Here is a 15,501-nt window from a genome sequence, read left to right as displayed (position 1 = left end):
TTCCTCCATCGCAGTGAACAAGCATGTCCCATTTTTCTCGCACTCGGTCGGCGCTCTGTTCCTCATGTGGATCCGTCCTGTTAGATTAGTGCAGAGAATTCAAAGCTGTATCCAGAGCACGGCAGCCGAATGGGAACGGGAACTATAGGAGGGCTTGTCCGATGTCGGCCATTTACAGGCACTATGTAGTACCATTACTCCTAAACATGTTCTTTACACCAAGTGCACTTGCATCAATCTAAAAGGTTTATTTTAAAATTGTGCTTGCCTGTGACACCTGCTCTTCTTTGTGTTCTTGCTCACGTATACTGAGCTGTGGCTCACATCCACTGTGGGGGATTGGCCAACAATTGAGTGGTTTCATAAATTTAACTTAAGAATAGGGTAATTTACAGAGTAGAAACTTTACGAAATGATTAAAGGAAATTTAGGTGCACGATGAAATCTATGTAAAAACAATGGTTTTATTACAAATAATAGAAATAAATAATTCCACGTGGGATCGGCCAAGTTTCGGGTGGAGAATTTTTCTTCTTTTCTAACATCAATTTTTTTTTATTCTGTCTTTCCTCCAGTATAGTCCAATATAAGTTGGTCTTCTACATCTTCCACTTTCCGTAATTATAATTTTCTGCTCTAGATTACTTCTGCGAACTGTACTTACTCCTGCTTGGGCCAGCCTCTATGGGTGACCTGGAGAATTTTGTCAATTGAAATAGAAAGAAAAGAATGCTTCAAAATGGGCCCACGAGTGACACATAGGGATCACATAAGTGCTCAGGGCGGAACAATATTTCTCAGTGGCTGACAAGATCTGCAGCTCTTAACTACGCTGCGTTGTTTTAGTGAGAACGGCTGTTGTACCTACAAATTATGGGGCACGCACGCGTTGCCTCGGAGACCTGACGCCCGCCGGCAACTCGACCAACTCATCGGAGATTTAAGTGCGTGTCAGCGAGTAAATTGACTGTTTCATGCATCGACCGGTCGTTTAATTGGCAAACGTGCTGCGAATGAGCCCCCTGACCCACTGCTATCGCTGAAATGTAATTAGAAGCATCGCTATGTTTCGATTGGTGCACGTGGCAGAGAGTTTGAATATTTCATGTTCTGGACTTATCCCATCCTTTTACTAATGCGCGCGAAGCGAAATTGCCCACCGGCGGCCTTTCTATAATTGAACGCTTCCATCACCTTTTTTTTTCCTGGACCCCAATTAATTCATGACTCAGAGCTGTATGGCACAGCAGCTAGCTGTTTTTTTTTATGGCTTTCGCCTTAAAAAACAGCTAGCCGTGACGGCAAAAACAAAAGTCACAGTTTCGCCGCAAGGGCGAAGCAATGAATGCGATAGCAAGAAAGTCACAGGAAGAACGACAAGCAGCTTGCAGCGCGCCACTGACGCGCAAAGAAGGACGCCCGAAAAGAACGCACAGGGCAAGCGTGAACTAACAGCTGTCACAGTTGTTACGTCTTTGTGCTTGAGCAACGCGCTGCAAGCGTCGACAATGGAGAATCAGACGCTCTTATCGATATTTCTTTTTCTTTCAAACTGCGGCGCCTCTGCGTCTCCCCCGGGGCAGGAGACGCTTGCCACGCGGGGTCGTCTGACGCAAGGTGTGCCTGCCACGCGGGGTCGTCTGACGCAAGGTGTGCCCGGAGGAGGAATAAACGTTTATTGCACGAAACGGTATCGCGGTGCTAGTCCCGCGTCTACCCTAGGTGGGAGGTCTCCTCATTCCAGGAACCCTCTGGCCTTCGCTGCCTCCTTGGCCCTGGCGACGAGACGTCGTTGTTGGTCCAGGTCCTCTGAGGCGAGCTTGGCCTCCCATTTTTCGAGAAGGTCATCGCTTTCTTGACCGGCGTTACAGGCGAAGGCGTTGTACATGTCTGTCTGTATATTGCACGGGCACGCGAGGATCATGTTAGCCAACACTCTTAAAAAAAAGTTCGTAAAAAGGTAGTAACTGGAAGGAAAATGTTAGTAACAGCCACTGTTACTAAGTCTCTGAGAGAGAGAGAGAGAATAAACTTTATTGAAGAATTAGAGTACGTGGCTAATCCCGGGTGGAGCCCTCTTGTAGAGCCCCACTGGCCACGGCGGCTCGCCGGGCCTGGTCTAGGGTCACCAGTTGGCTCCCCAGTGCCAGCTCGGAAAGCCGTGCCTCCCAAGACCACGTTGTGAGTATTTGTAGTGAGCGCACCAACCTAGATACTGCATTGGCTGGCCGCTCGGTACATAGGTAAGTGATGTGTGTAAGTGTGGCTCTGTGGTCCCTACACCAGGGGCATACCCCTGTTGTGTACACCTGTGGAAAAATTGCGTGTAGTTTTGATATGTGGGGATATGTGTTCGTTTGGAGGCGGCGCCAATCCCGGGCTTGTTGGCTGCTTAAGTTGGGATGTGGAGGGGCGTACTGGCGTCTTGTAAGGCGTTGGTTTTCCAATATCTGCCTGCTTGTTACACTTTGTTCTTCATGGTGCCCTGTGAGATGTCCGGAGGAGAGTCCTGCGTCTCGGCCAGTAAGTCCGCGAGCTACGCAGTTTGCCTCCTCGTTCCCCCTCAGGCCGTCATGCCCTGGGCACCAAGTGACGCCATGTGCCTCCATCAACGTGGGCCCCAAAATATCAGTGACGCATCTTGGAAGTGTGCCTCTAAGGTATAAGCGACATGCAGCTTGCGAGTCTGTCAAAATATATGCTGGGCGCCCCCTTCTTTCGGCTTCTCTAATTGCCAAGGCTATGGCTGCTGCCTCTGCGGTGGCACTTGATCTGGTGGGTAGGGACGCGCAGGCCACGACTTTGCTTTGGTTAGTCACTGCCAATGCATATGCTTGTTTTCTGGGGCCTTGTGGCGGCGCGGTATAAAGACTGGCGTCGGTAAAGTAGGCGTCTGGATCGCTACTTCTCTGCAGGAGTTTTCGGGCTCGCGCTTGACGGCGCTTTTTGTTGTAGAGCGGGTGCATGTTTTTTGGAACTGGTTCCACGATGATTTGTTCACGTATTTGCTTGGATACAATGACCGTCTCATCGCCACAATATTGAGGGGTGAGAGGGTATCCCAGCCTCTGTAGCAGTTTTCTTCCCTGGTTCGTTGTGGTGAGTCGTTCTCGCTGTGCGATTAACGTGGCGGCTGCCAATTCTTCATACGTATTATGCATGCCGAGTTCCATGAGTTTTTCTGTGCTTGTGCTGTTCGGAAGTCGCAGTGCTGCTTTGTATGCAATTCTGATGAGCCTGTCAATCTGCTCTATTTCGGGCTTGCGTGTTGCCTGAAAGGGAAGAGCGAACGTGACTCGGCTGAGAACGAAGGCGTGTACAAGGCGTACCGTGTCGGCCTCTGTCATCCCATCGTTACTTCGCGCAATTCTAGCTATAAGGGATGCGATACTCTTTACGGTATGTTTGAGTTTGCCTATTGCAGTCTTTGCGCTGTTGTTTTCTTGCACGTGCATGCCTAGTATTCGAGCTACTGGGGTCCTGTTGATGATCTGTCCGGCAATTTCCAGCTGCAGCGCGGGTGCACGGTTGGACTGAGTTCGTGGGGGTCTTATTTGCAAATATTCCGATTTGTTAGGTGCGCATGACATGCCTGCTGCAGTGAGGTAGCTTTGAATCATGTCTATAGCGGTTTGCAGTACATCTTGTCGTTCTCCATAAGAGCCCTTTGTTGCCCATAGCGTAATATCGTCCGCGTAAAAGGCACAGCCCAGGTTTGGTACAGTCTCCAGCTGGAGGACTAGTTTCCGTAGACCGATATTGAATAAAAATGGAGACAAGATGGAGCCCTGAGGTGTGCCTTTCAGTGGGAGGTCGTATGGTGATGATTTGGTACCAGCCATGCCAATCTGCGCCTTGCGATTTCCAAGAAAATCAGAGGCATAGTTGAATATGCGTTGTCCACATCCTATGGCGGCAAGACCGTCTAGTATGGTAGAGTGCGCAATATTATCAAATGCTTTTTCGATGTCGAGTGCAACGAGTAGATTGTTGAGACTACCTGGCGCTGGGTTAAGCACTTCCTCTTTGAGCAATAAAAAGATATCCTGGGTAGACACTCCTCGCCTAAATCCGTACATAGATGTTGGTAGAAGCCCCCGTTCTTCGGTGTATTGGTCAAGGCGAGTGAGTATAACTTTTTCGAAGAGCTTGCCAACGCATGACGTTAATGAAATGGGTCGTAGCTGATCAAGGCTTCGCCGTTTACCTGGTTTAGGTATGAGTACAACCTGTGCCAGTTTCCATTCTGCAGGTATCTTCCCACACGGTGTCCAGACTTCCTGATTAAAGTGGTCCGTGATGGCTTGTAATGCTTCATTGCTGAGGTTCCGTATCATGGCATTTGTAATGCCATCCAATCCGGGCGCTGTATTTCTTTTGAAGCTTTGCGCCGCTGCATAAACCTCCGCAAAGGTTATAGGTGCGTCGAGCTCAGTGTTGGGGTCTCCATTGTATTCTTGACTTGGTGTTGGGCTAACGTTTCGCTTGCGTTCTCCTGTGTAGCGTTGTTTCAGCTCTTCTATTAACTGATCCGGATCACCTTGAAATTCCCCAGCTAGCCGTTGAAGGGTAGCGTTTGTTTCGGTTCTTGTTGCGGAGGGATCCAAAAGACTTCGTAGAATGTTCCAGGTCTTCTTCGTGCTTAATGTGCCTTTTAAGGAATCGCAGAAGGTGCGCCAGTTGTTGTTGTAAAGTTCCTTTGAGTATGCGTTTACTTGCTCCGTGATTTTCGCTATACGGAGTCTGAGTTTCTTATTTAGCTTTTGTCGGCGCCACCGTTTCGTGAGGCCTCGACGAGCTTCCCAAAGATGCGTCAAGTGGGTGTCAATGGCAGGTGCGTCGGTAGTTGTTTGAAAGATCTTGGTGTTCTTGTCATAGAGGCCCTTAATGTACGGTGTCCATTGGGCTATGGTTGTTGGCTTGGGCCCGTCTACTTCTTGTTGCTCTCTATATTTAGTCCAGTTAGTCAGTCTGGCTTTTCCGAGCGGGCGTCGCAGTCGAGCTGTTTCATATGTTATTTGCACAATGTTGTGGTCGCTGCCCAGATTGTCGTCCAGCACACTCCAGCGCATGGTCGCGGCATTGTTGGTTATGGTAAGGTCGGGTGTGGTGTCCCTGTTGACACTGTTTCCTATACGAGTCGGTATGCCCGGTGTCGTGAGGAGTGTGTAGTCGTAGCGCTGTATCGCTTCTAAAAGTCGCGTACCTTTGGGTCTGTCTGCGCTATAACCCCATGTAGTGTGCCAAGCGTTGAAGTCCCCAGTGATGATCAAGCGGTCGCGTGGTTGAAGCGTGGTGTTCAGATAGTGGAAGATATTGCTGAATTCTGCTTTTCTGTCTTGTGGGGGACTGTATATGTTGCATATAACCTGCCTCGGGCGTCCTTTCTTCGCTGGCCAAAGCGTTACGATAAGGTGTTGCGTCTCTTCGTTCGGTGCCGTTATGCATGTAGCTGCCAATTCTTTCCGGACGAGTGTCGCAATCTTAGGTGTATTTGGATCTACGTACAGTTTGTAGCCAGAGACTGTTTTAGGCCTGGCTCCCACCTCTTGCAAGCAGATTACGTCAGGAGGGACCAGCACCGCCTTTATGTATAGAGTGAGTGTAGCGTGCTTGTTGTGCAGGGAACGACAGTTCCAGGACCATATAGTAAGATTCTCGTTTGCTATGCGTCGGTTAATTGCCATGGTGCGAGGAGGTGGGTGTGGTTTCAGCGTCCGAGGTAAGCATGCTTTTGGCGTCTGACTCCTGGGGCCGCTGTTGGCTCTGCTTACGTCGACGCTTCGATTCTTTGTTGAGGCTTTCATGAACGTATCGCTTCAGGTCATTAAATTCGACAAAGAACTGTTTCATTTGGGCTTCTGTTTGCTGCAGTATGTGCTGTTGCATTAGCTGCAGTTGTTGTTGTAAAGTGAGGTTTGTTGCTGTTTGTTCTGTTCCTATATTGACTACAGGATCTCGTGGTGGTGTCGATTGTGGTTGGATGTGCCCATTGTCCCGCGACTTTTCGCTTGGGTGGCTAGTTAGATTTTGAGAGGCCTGAACTGTAGTTTTCGGGGTGGCTCCCAATAATTGGGCCAGCTGTTTTTCGAGCCACATTATTTTGTTCTCGTATTTGTCAAGGCGTTGTTTAAGTTGTTTGTTTTCAGCGATTACTGCTTGATAGTGTACGTTTTGTGTGATGGGGGGAGTACATGCAGACTTGGGAGCCACGGTTTCCGCCCAGCTTACCGGAAGTGATGATGCCTGTTGGGTGCGTCCTTGATCCCCGCCGTTGCTTTTGGCTCCCCCTCCTGGAGGACTGTGGTGGGGGTTCTGCTGAGTCGATGCTGGCGCGCTCTTCTTGGATGGCGAGTGCGGCTTTCTGCCTGGAGACCGTGAAGGCGACCGGGAACTGTGCTTGTCGTCGGCTGACTTGTAGGCGTTTTCTTCCTCTTCGGAGGAGAACCAGCGGAGATTCTTGGTTCTCGGTGGGTCGTTGCTAGTGCCCTGTTGAAGCTTATCACTGTGGCCTGCTTGCGGCCGTTTAGGCTTCGGCGGCTTAAGTCTTTTTTTGCAAGTGGGATCCCCTGTGAGATGAGCCTCCCCGCACGAGGCACAACTAATAGAACACGGATGTCCATCCGTTGGGTTAGTCAATCCGCACAGCCGGCAAATGGGGCGATCCGGATGCGGGCAAACGTCCGCGCGGTGTCCTTTTTCTCGGCAGACCTTGCAGACCTGAATCGTAGGGCGGAAGGGGTAGCAGCGGAGTTCACCCCCGTAATAGTAGACGGCACGAGGTAGCGTTGGACCGAAAAATGTAACGGCTGCGCTTTTCGTTGTGCCTATCATTCTTGCAGTGATTATCTCCACACCGTGCGTTCTGACACGTAGGTGCGCCATGAGAGTTTCGGTTGAGGTGTTCATCGGTACGCCGTGAATCACCCCTCTCAGAGTATCGTCTCCATTTGCGGCGTAGGCACGGACAGCGTGAGCCCTGCCGTTAAGTACAAGGGTGCGTATCAGGCGCACTTTGTCCGCCACTTCCTCATATTTGGTCGATAGAATCGCTATGTTTGACCCTGGATTGATTCTGAGGATGAACTGATCATCTCTGATGCCAGCTTGGCATGCCTCGATAATTGCTTGCGCAAGCGTAGGAGTCAAAATGTTTCTCAGCGGGAGGCCCTGGTTTGGACGAATGACGATCTTGTAATCGTCCTTCGGCAATGGTGGTAGCTTTGGCAATTTCTTGAATGTTGACGTGCCTGTCTTAACTTGGTCCTGGGGCCCTGCGCTGCCGCGCCTCCGCTCCAGTGCCTCTTGCTTGCGTTTCTTCGTGGATTTCGCTGCCTGCCAGCTAGCGTCCTCTTCTGCATGCGATTGAGCGCCGATAGCGTCTCGGCTCACCGTATCGTGGTCACCCTGGAGTTGATCCATTTGGTCGTCTGCTGTGCCATCCTGGTCTAGGAGGTGGTATTGTTGGTCGGTCGCCGCGTTGAGAGCCATAGCTGGATGAAGCTCCGACGCGGGCGTCCCCAGCGTCGGTGCAGCTGCCGGCGGCTCCCCAGGTCAGCGTTTGGTGAGCGTCCTAGCGGTGTCGAGCTTTCTGAAGTCCTTTGGTACCTCCAAGTGGCAAGAAATCCTCTTGAGTGGTGCCCAGGCGTTCCTCGGAACTTCTTGAAGCTGATCGTAACGTTTTCTGGTAGTTGCAGACAGAAAACACCACTGAAAAATCATGAGAATCCAGAGCACGAAGCGAGCGCGTCTGCACTACTTCGAGCCCCCTGGCGGTCTCCGTCTCTGAGACAGTTACTAACCATTTACAAACTCGAAAGCAACAGGCGTGTTGTTACTACCCAAACAGCCAAGTTACTAACTCGAGTTAGTAACAAAAAGCTACTTTGCTTATAACCCTTCACAGTGCTGCAAAAACATGCATTCACTCACTGAGTGAAAGTTTTTAATATATTTTAAAATATTTTCTCAAACCCTTCTCGTATTCACTTTTTTTGATCATGGCTTGAAGACATATAATTTGTACGGCCAACATTTTTAGAGGAATTGATATTTGAGTCTGATTGCACACTCTTAAAAAAAAGTTAGGAAAAAGCTTGTAACCACGAGCAAATAGTAACAGCAGCTGTTACTAGCTTTCTTGGACCATTACTAACTTTTTGCTACCTTTTTACTACCTACGTTAGCAGACACTTAAAAGTTGCAACGGTTACTACCTCTTGCGTACCGTTACTAACTTTTTGCCATGCACCTGTTAAACGAGTTTGTTAAACCAATCTTAGAAGTTATTATTACGAGCTTTTTACAACCTATTCACTAGCACTGGAATCGATTCAAGTTCATTGAGGCGATATTAGTAAGCTTAGTACCCCGTCTTGGGTCTTGTATATTACGCCATGTTGAGACGATATTACGCAAAATATACATAGCATATTGATTGTCTTAATATGCTTGATTAAAAGTCCTACGCTATGTCACCTCGCGCACCTAATAAAATTGTACGCTATATAAGTATAGGCGCATAACTTAAGCTATTTATCCTAAAGCCTAGCTGCCCACCGGCACCAGCTGCGTACCCCAGAAGTAGGGCTATATATACTCCTGGAAACGCTTACGAATTATACGTGTCGCGTAGCCTTGTTGTTGTGTATGTGTGCTGTTCTGATTCATGACATACTGTGCATAATTACCTAATGATATATCGCAATGTTGATGCTCGTGAAGTGACCGTTATAAAAAAAAGAGGCGGAAGGATCACGGCTACTTAATTTTTTTTTTGTAGTAACCGTTACTACCTATTTTACAAGTTAGCAACGAAAAGGGTAGTAACCGATACTAAGTGCGTTTGTAACGGCGAGGGTAGTAACGGTTACTAACCTCCCCGTTACTAACCGCACTTACTAACAGGGTAGTAACATATGTGACAAGTAGTTAGTAAACCGAAGTTAGTAAGTACTACAACCTTTTTTTTAAGAGTGAAGGTGTCAGGTACGCCGCGAATTGGGCAGAGATAGTCGCGTAACGTTGGTTACAGTCTGTGCTTTAGTATACCGTGGGTGCAAGTGTTGCTCTGAAGTGTTCTCATTATGGTGCTGTCCTCTTTGTTGAGCTTTGAGTGTGCCCGGTGTTCTTTTTTTCGTTCGGCATCACGGGTGGGTACAGAAAGGGGCCGCTTAGTCGTGCGCGTCTCAAGGGTAGTTTTCAAACTGAAAGATGTAGGAACCACCAGCGGTAAATGGTGTTTATAAATAGCTCGCTGTTATTTCGCCGGCGCATGCATGGCGCGTGGTTGAGTTGTCTAACGCAGCGAGCTGGGGAGCGAGGAGTCGCTGGTTCGAATCCCTGGTCGGGTGCTTCGGAATCTTTGTTGGGGAACTTAAACGCAGAAATTTTGGCCTGTCTGTCTGTCTGTCTGTCACACAATTCAGCCACCCGGCCAAAGTTTAAGCACTTGCTGAACGCCGAGCCATCTTGAACTGGTAGCTGAGTTCATACCTGTGAACATTGTCGATCAAGAAGCAAATATTACTCATATCTGAGGCGCAACATCAATACGTAAGTATTAGGTGGTGTGTTCTTTAGAAAATACATAGAAACGTAATTCTAAAGACCCTAGTGTTTCTTAGGCTGCGCTGAAAATCCGACGCTAGGCACGAAAAAGCCCTCTGCAAAAGCTCATGTTTCCCGACGTATTGCCAGATGGCGTCCCTATCTCACACAGCGCCTCCTCTATCGTCTTTCGACATTTGCAGCGAAGCACGCAGATACGCGGCCAATTTTTTCTTCTGCTTTATTTTTCTTCGTGCATTTTTATATATATACGTGCGCGACCATCGACGATTTCCTCTTTCCGAGAGGTTGTGTATCTCGACGCGACTAGGCCCATCGAGCTCTGCTGACCTTCATGGACCAAACAGATCTGGCCACCCATTTGTAAGCGTTTCCTTTTGTGTGTGTGTGTGTGTGTGTGTGTGTGTGTGTGTGTGTGTGTGTGTGTGTTTACCTATTTTTGTCCAAGTCTTCGTCAATTTTTTTCTTCACTTTCCTATCTCCTTTCCCCTTTTTCTCCTCCTAAATTCCTTTCATATGTCTCTTCCCTCCTCCCGAAAGAGCGGGCAGGCGTTGTGATCCTTCTGGTGGCAGTTGCCAGCTTGCTCTCTCCCTCTTTTCTCTGTGTCCTTGTGTTTGTGTGTATGCAAATCAAATAAATAAATAAATACATAGAATCCGGGACATGACGGCGACGGCAAAAATCCGCCGAGAGTGTCCATATAATTGCTATCGCAATAAAAAAACAAAAAAAAACAGTTGCGTAGCGATTGGTGTAGTTCTAAATCCTGCGCTAAATGCAGTTCCACTACTCTGAAGTAGTGTTATTCTTAGTATTATTTTGCCATGTAAGTCAATTTGTTTAATCGTCTCGCAGGTACGTTACTGTTGCAGTGTTCATACTCATGTATCGCTTTGTTCTACATTTCTTTTTGTGATGCTCCTCTTACTCAATGCTCCCCGTGGAGCCTGCAAGGTACTTGTAAATAATAAATAAAAATAATAAATAATAAACCTAAGGAAGTACGTAGCACGGGCACCCAGCGATTCTCTTTTGTAAAGTTCCCGCTGCTCCGTTTACCAAACCGTGGATGACCTCAATGGTTATGTAAGCATATGTACAGTTTCCCCGACACGAGTAAAATCTTGTTAGGGAGATTCGCAAACTCGGTGTGCGACACGCGCTCTACTCTTTGCTGCACTCTATCGACTTCCTGCGTGTTACGGCAGTTGAGATACGTGTCGTCTGCAGCGAGTTTCGTAAGGTTTTTAGGGGCGAAGCACCTTGAGACCTCACAATGTCCGTCCGTCCGCCGTAGTCTACAGTTGAAGCGCAGGTGCAATACAGCTGTGCATAAACCGTCTACAGAGCGAGCATAGCGCGCATATGGTTTAAAAATAGACCGTACTCGGCGCGGCACCGCTCGAAAGCTGCTCGAAAAGAAGCGCATCGATTAACAGGTGACAACATGAGCAAAACCGTCTACAGAGCGCGCGTAGCGCGCACATGGTCCCAAAATAGACCGTTCTCGGGAGCGGCGCCGCGCGACCTCCCTCGTCTTTGCCAACTTCAGGCTAGATCCAATCGAAGAACCAGTGGCTCTACATTGACTACAAAGCTGTAATAATGAAGGCAAAACGGAATCCACAACTGAACACGACATACGAATTATGACCAGTAAAACACATTCTATATAAGTGCACACACGCGCGGTCACTCATTTACATGCGCGAGTGGGCAATGTCACGGGAGATTCATGGTTACCGAACGATCACCGCAGCTCCCTCCTGGCTGACCAGCTCTGGGCCGTCCAGCAGGCCCGCGGAGCGGCCGGCAGGCTTGGTCTGACGGTCCCGACGTGGGAGTCGCCCGCTGCGCGCTGACGCGCGCCTTGCAGGACCCAAATAAAGTTTTTTCAACCAACCAACCAACCAGTGCTTCGCGCCCACTCATCATCATTCACTTCGTGGATATGCGTGGATTTTTCCCCTTCAGATGTAGCGAGGCGACGGAGAAGCGCCGATGGGAGGAGCAATCACGCGCTTGGCGAGACGGTGGCGCCCTGCGCGGCGCGGGTGTCAGCGGCATGGTTCCGAAGCGTTTTTAGCGATTTTAAGCTTCTTGATTATTTTTGTTAATTATATTATTACGCAGTTCGTTTATTTTAACCCATATATGCCCAGTGTCCTACATATAGGACGCTTCCTTGATGCACTCTAGCATCGCTATTTCTTTAGGTGATGACTAGCGCCACCTACAGCACTTCAAGCAGGCCTCATTCTTAACGTGTGCAAGCCTAGACAGTGCTTGCTTTTCATCGATGCTTTTCATGCGGTCACGTGCTCACCGCTTTCTTCGGGCAAACGCGCGCTTTGTGTGAAAGACGTCTTGGAGAGGAAGAAGTGCACGTGAAATGCCGACCGCTTTCTCCGGGCAAACGCGTGCTTTGTATGAAAGACGTAATGAAGAGGAAGAAGTGCAATGTCGGTGTGCACGTGAAATGTTTATTTTCTGGAAGCGCGAATTATAAAATCAGACCCTTAATACTACTAGAAAGGGAAGCTTTGCGCTTGTGCCTTGGTCTTCCCAAGTTTGTGGCAAATAATGTGTTGTATATCGAAGCGCGAATACCATCTTTGATAAATAGATTCAAAATGCTTATAGTTCAAACCTTATTAAACATATATAATTCGCCTCAGAATCAGTTATTTTACGTTTTTATGAAAGATCCAAGCCTATACGGTACGGTACGGAGAACTTTATTTAAAGATCCGGAGAAGTGCCACCCCTTAGGGTGACACCGCGGGCCGCTCCCACGTGGGGACAGTTAGACCTAGCCTAATCGCCGCATCGCAGGCTCTCTGGACAGCCCAAAGTTGATGCTGATATTCCGAGCTCTTGAGGGCCGAGCTCCATTACTGCTCTGTAAGGTCCTTTCCCCACGTAACGAGGGGCACCGCCAAAGCATTTTTTTGAAAAACAGTGGTCGCGCTTACACACCCCACAAATTATATTCGTTCAGGCGCTGCTAGAACCATTGAAAGTTAAAATTAAACATATTGGCTCAACACGTAGAAGTCATTCAAAACTTAACATAGATTTTGATAATATTTTTCCTCCGAATGCGAAACCAAATGCCATTACGGTATTTAAATGATCAGTTGCAAGATTACATTGCGCACCTGACAATTAACAATATAATTGCGACTGATGCATCCGTATCAAACGAAAAGGCTGGGGTGGGCATCTTCTCTCCTTCTCTTGACTGGTCTTTTCCTGTTAGACTTCCAGATTACACACCTATCTTCATTGCAGAATTATTTGCTATTGTTCTGGCTCTACGAAAGCTTCCTTCAAGCGAATCAGAAGCAGTTATAATTACAGATGCTCTTTCAGTATGTTCGGCGCTCTCTTCGGCGACAAACGTACCGCTCATTAATATGTTTCATCATTTAGTACCGGCAAACTTGCTAAAAATTCAGCTGTTATAAGTACCAGGCCACTTCGGAATAAATATATTTAAATGAGATGGCGGACACATTAGCCACAATATCTTTAAGGGGACCCATTACACCGATTATACCCGATACTGCTTACGCGACAGCAATAAGATTTCGAAATGCGTGTCTGCTTAATGAAATAAGCAAATTTTCATGGGATCAATTCAGCGACTTCGCACATCTAAGATTTGGCTGGAATAAGCAGTGGTGTGTATCAGGGCAAGTAGAAGTTACTTTCACCAGACTACGCTGCAGAATTTCGAAGTTGAATTATTACTTACACAAAGCTGGACTCAGCGCGTCTCCGTTATGTCAGTTTTGCGGTGAAATAGAGACAATAGAGCATTTCTTTTTATTCTGTCACCGGTATTCCAATCAGAGAAAAAGATGCCTCGTCGCTCCCCTTCAAAAGTTAGGATTAAAATTCAATGTTCCGCAAATTTTATCATTTGGTGGCATTACATTAGGTTATAGCCACAGGGAGGTCCACTCTGCAGTGTTTGATTACATACAGGAAACAAAAAGATTACCATGCTAGTTTATATTGGCTTATTTTCATTACTAATTCCAACCGTTGTTACATTCGTCAAACATCACACCTGATAGTCTGACTGTGTGCTCTGCAGAATTTTCATGTATTAGCTATGTTTTTTCTTTCTCTCTTTTAGTCTAAAATTACGTTTATCTTTAGCCTAATGAGTATTTACCTCAAAGGTCCTGCCGCCCTGTTCTTGGCCCATCCCCCTTTGTGAGTAAGCGCCACTAGTAAGAGGTCATCATCATCATCATCATCTTCTTCTTCGAGGCTTACCACACCCGCACAAAGCACCCATAATGCCCAGTGACCTATATGTATATGACGGCTTGAAAAACAGTGTTGCGTTTACCTGGCAGTAAATAAAGAACTTGGGCTTTCTTTTGAGGGTAGAAGTATACTTTCCGTAAAAAAAAAATATTCTTTCTGAGTTTGGGCATATATGGGTTAACCCGGTTTTCAGCACTGCTAGCCTTGTTTTAGACCTGTATTGAGCACTTGATTGCGAGCGTGATCACTCCACATCAGATCTACGGACGAAGCCGGGCCCCCGAAGTGATACGCACTTAAAAGAGAGAGAGAGGGGATCTGTTTCTTCTTTCGGCCGGCTCGCCTGTTTCTGTTCCCTGAACCAGTTTGAAGACGTCATGCTAACTCGCCCAATCTACACTTGTTGAAGACCCATGTAAACGTGTCTTTCTAAAAAGGTGGGGAAATTATTAAGCCGGCCAGCACGTCGTAAAAAAAATAATAATAATAATATGAAAAAAATTGGGGCAGCTACGCACCAGGGGTGCGAAGACTGAGGAAAAGCGGTGGCCTTCCCTCCTCCTCACCCTCACTTCCCAGACGACAAAGGCCGAATCCCCGCCGTCACCGAAGCGTAAAGTCTTTAACCGAAGAAACCGAAGCGCCGTTCGTAGCGCCGCCATCGGTGGCGCACGAGGTGAATACCAACGTTACTAGATTCTAGTAACGTTGGTGAATACTGTACATGGCTATGCTAGCCACCATAGCTATCCCCTCCCTTTCCTCATATCCCTTCACTTTCCCGCCCTTGCAATATATATATATATATATATATATATATATATATATATATATATATATATATATATATATATATATATATATATATATCAAGGTGTGTGTGTGTGTGTGTGTGTGTGTGTGTGTGTGTGTGTGTGTGTGTCTGTTTTAACTCATCCCCCGAGGAAGGGAGGTCCCCTCGCGAAACTGTTAAGAAATCAATATTTATATAACTGTTGACAACGCCTTTGTTGTGTTATACCCATTACTCGAAAGTGACTGGCCCATTGAAATACTATGCATGGCTATGCTATGTTAGGAGCTGCTTGGCACATACTGTGACCCATATTGGCCCACTTTTGCGCGGACGATCCCTGAGTTTTGAAGCTTTAATAATAACTGGGGTTTTAACATCCCAAAACCAGGCGTTTTGAAGCTTAAACAGCTCCCCTAGTAGCACCAAATGTTGACACAACGTTGCCGCCACATTGAGAAAGTAACGTTGTGGCAACGTTGCATGCGTGCTAGTAGGGTCCACCGTTAAAAAAAACATGTTGCAAGACAACTCCGTTGCTGCGCAATAATAAGTATCCTATACTTATGATTATAAATTACACGTCATCAAAATCAGTTCATGAAATGCCTAGCTAAGGCACTACTGTTTCTTTCGTTAAACTACTGTCTACGGCGAGCGCTTCGAAACCGAAACATCGCAATTCAAGCTAGCCGACAGCTCATTTAATGGGTTCGCACTTTTCTTCGTGCTGTGTGGTCTACATAGTTCTCGTATTCGTCTTGCTTTGCTGATTTTTGTTTGTTCGTGAAAGTGCCTCGCACAAATAGCCGGAACGTGTCGACAGGTGCCTAGTTTTATCCACAAGTATATC

This window comes from Rhipicephalus sanguineus, chromosome 8, assembly GCF_013339695.2.
Source record: "Rhipicephalus sanguineus isolate Rsan-2018 chromosome 8, BIME_Rsan_1.4, whole genome shotgun sequence".
NCBI classification, from domain to species: Eukaryota; Metazoa; Arthropoda; class Arachnida; order Ixodida; family Ixodidae; genus Rhipicephalus; species Rhipicephalus sanguineus.
The sequence above is the reverse complement of the archived record's forward strand: the minus strand, read 5'-3'. Positions refer to the sequence as shown.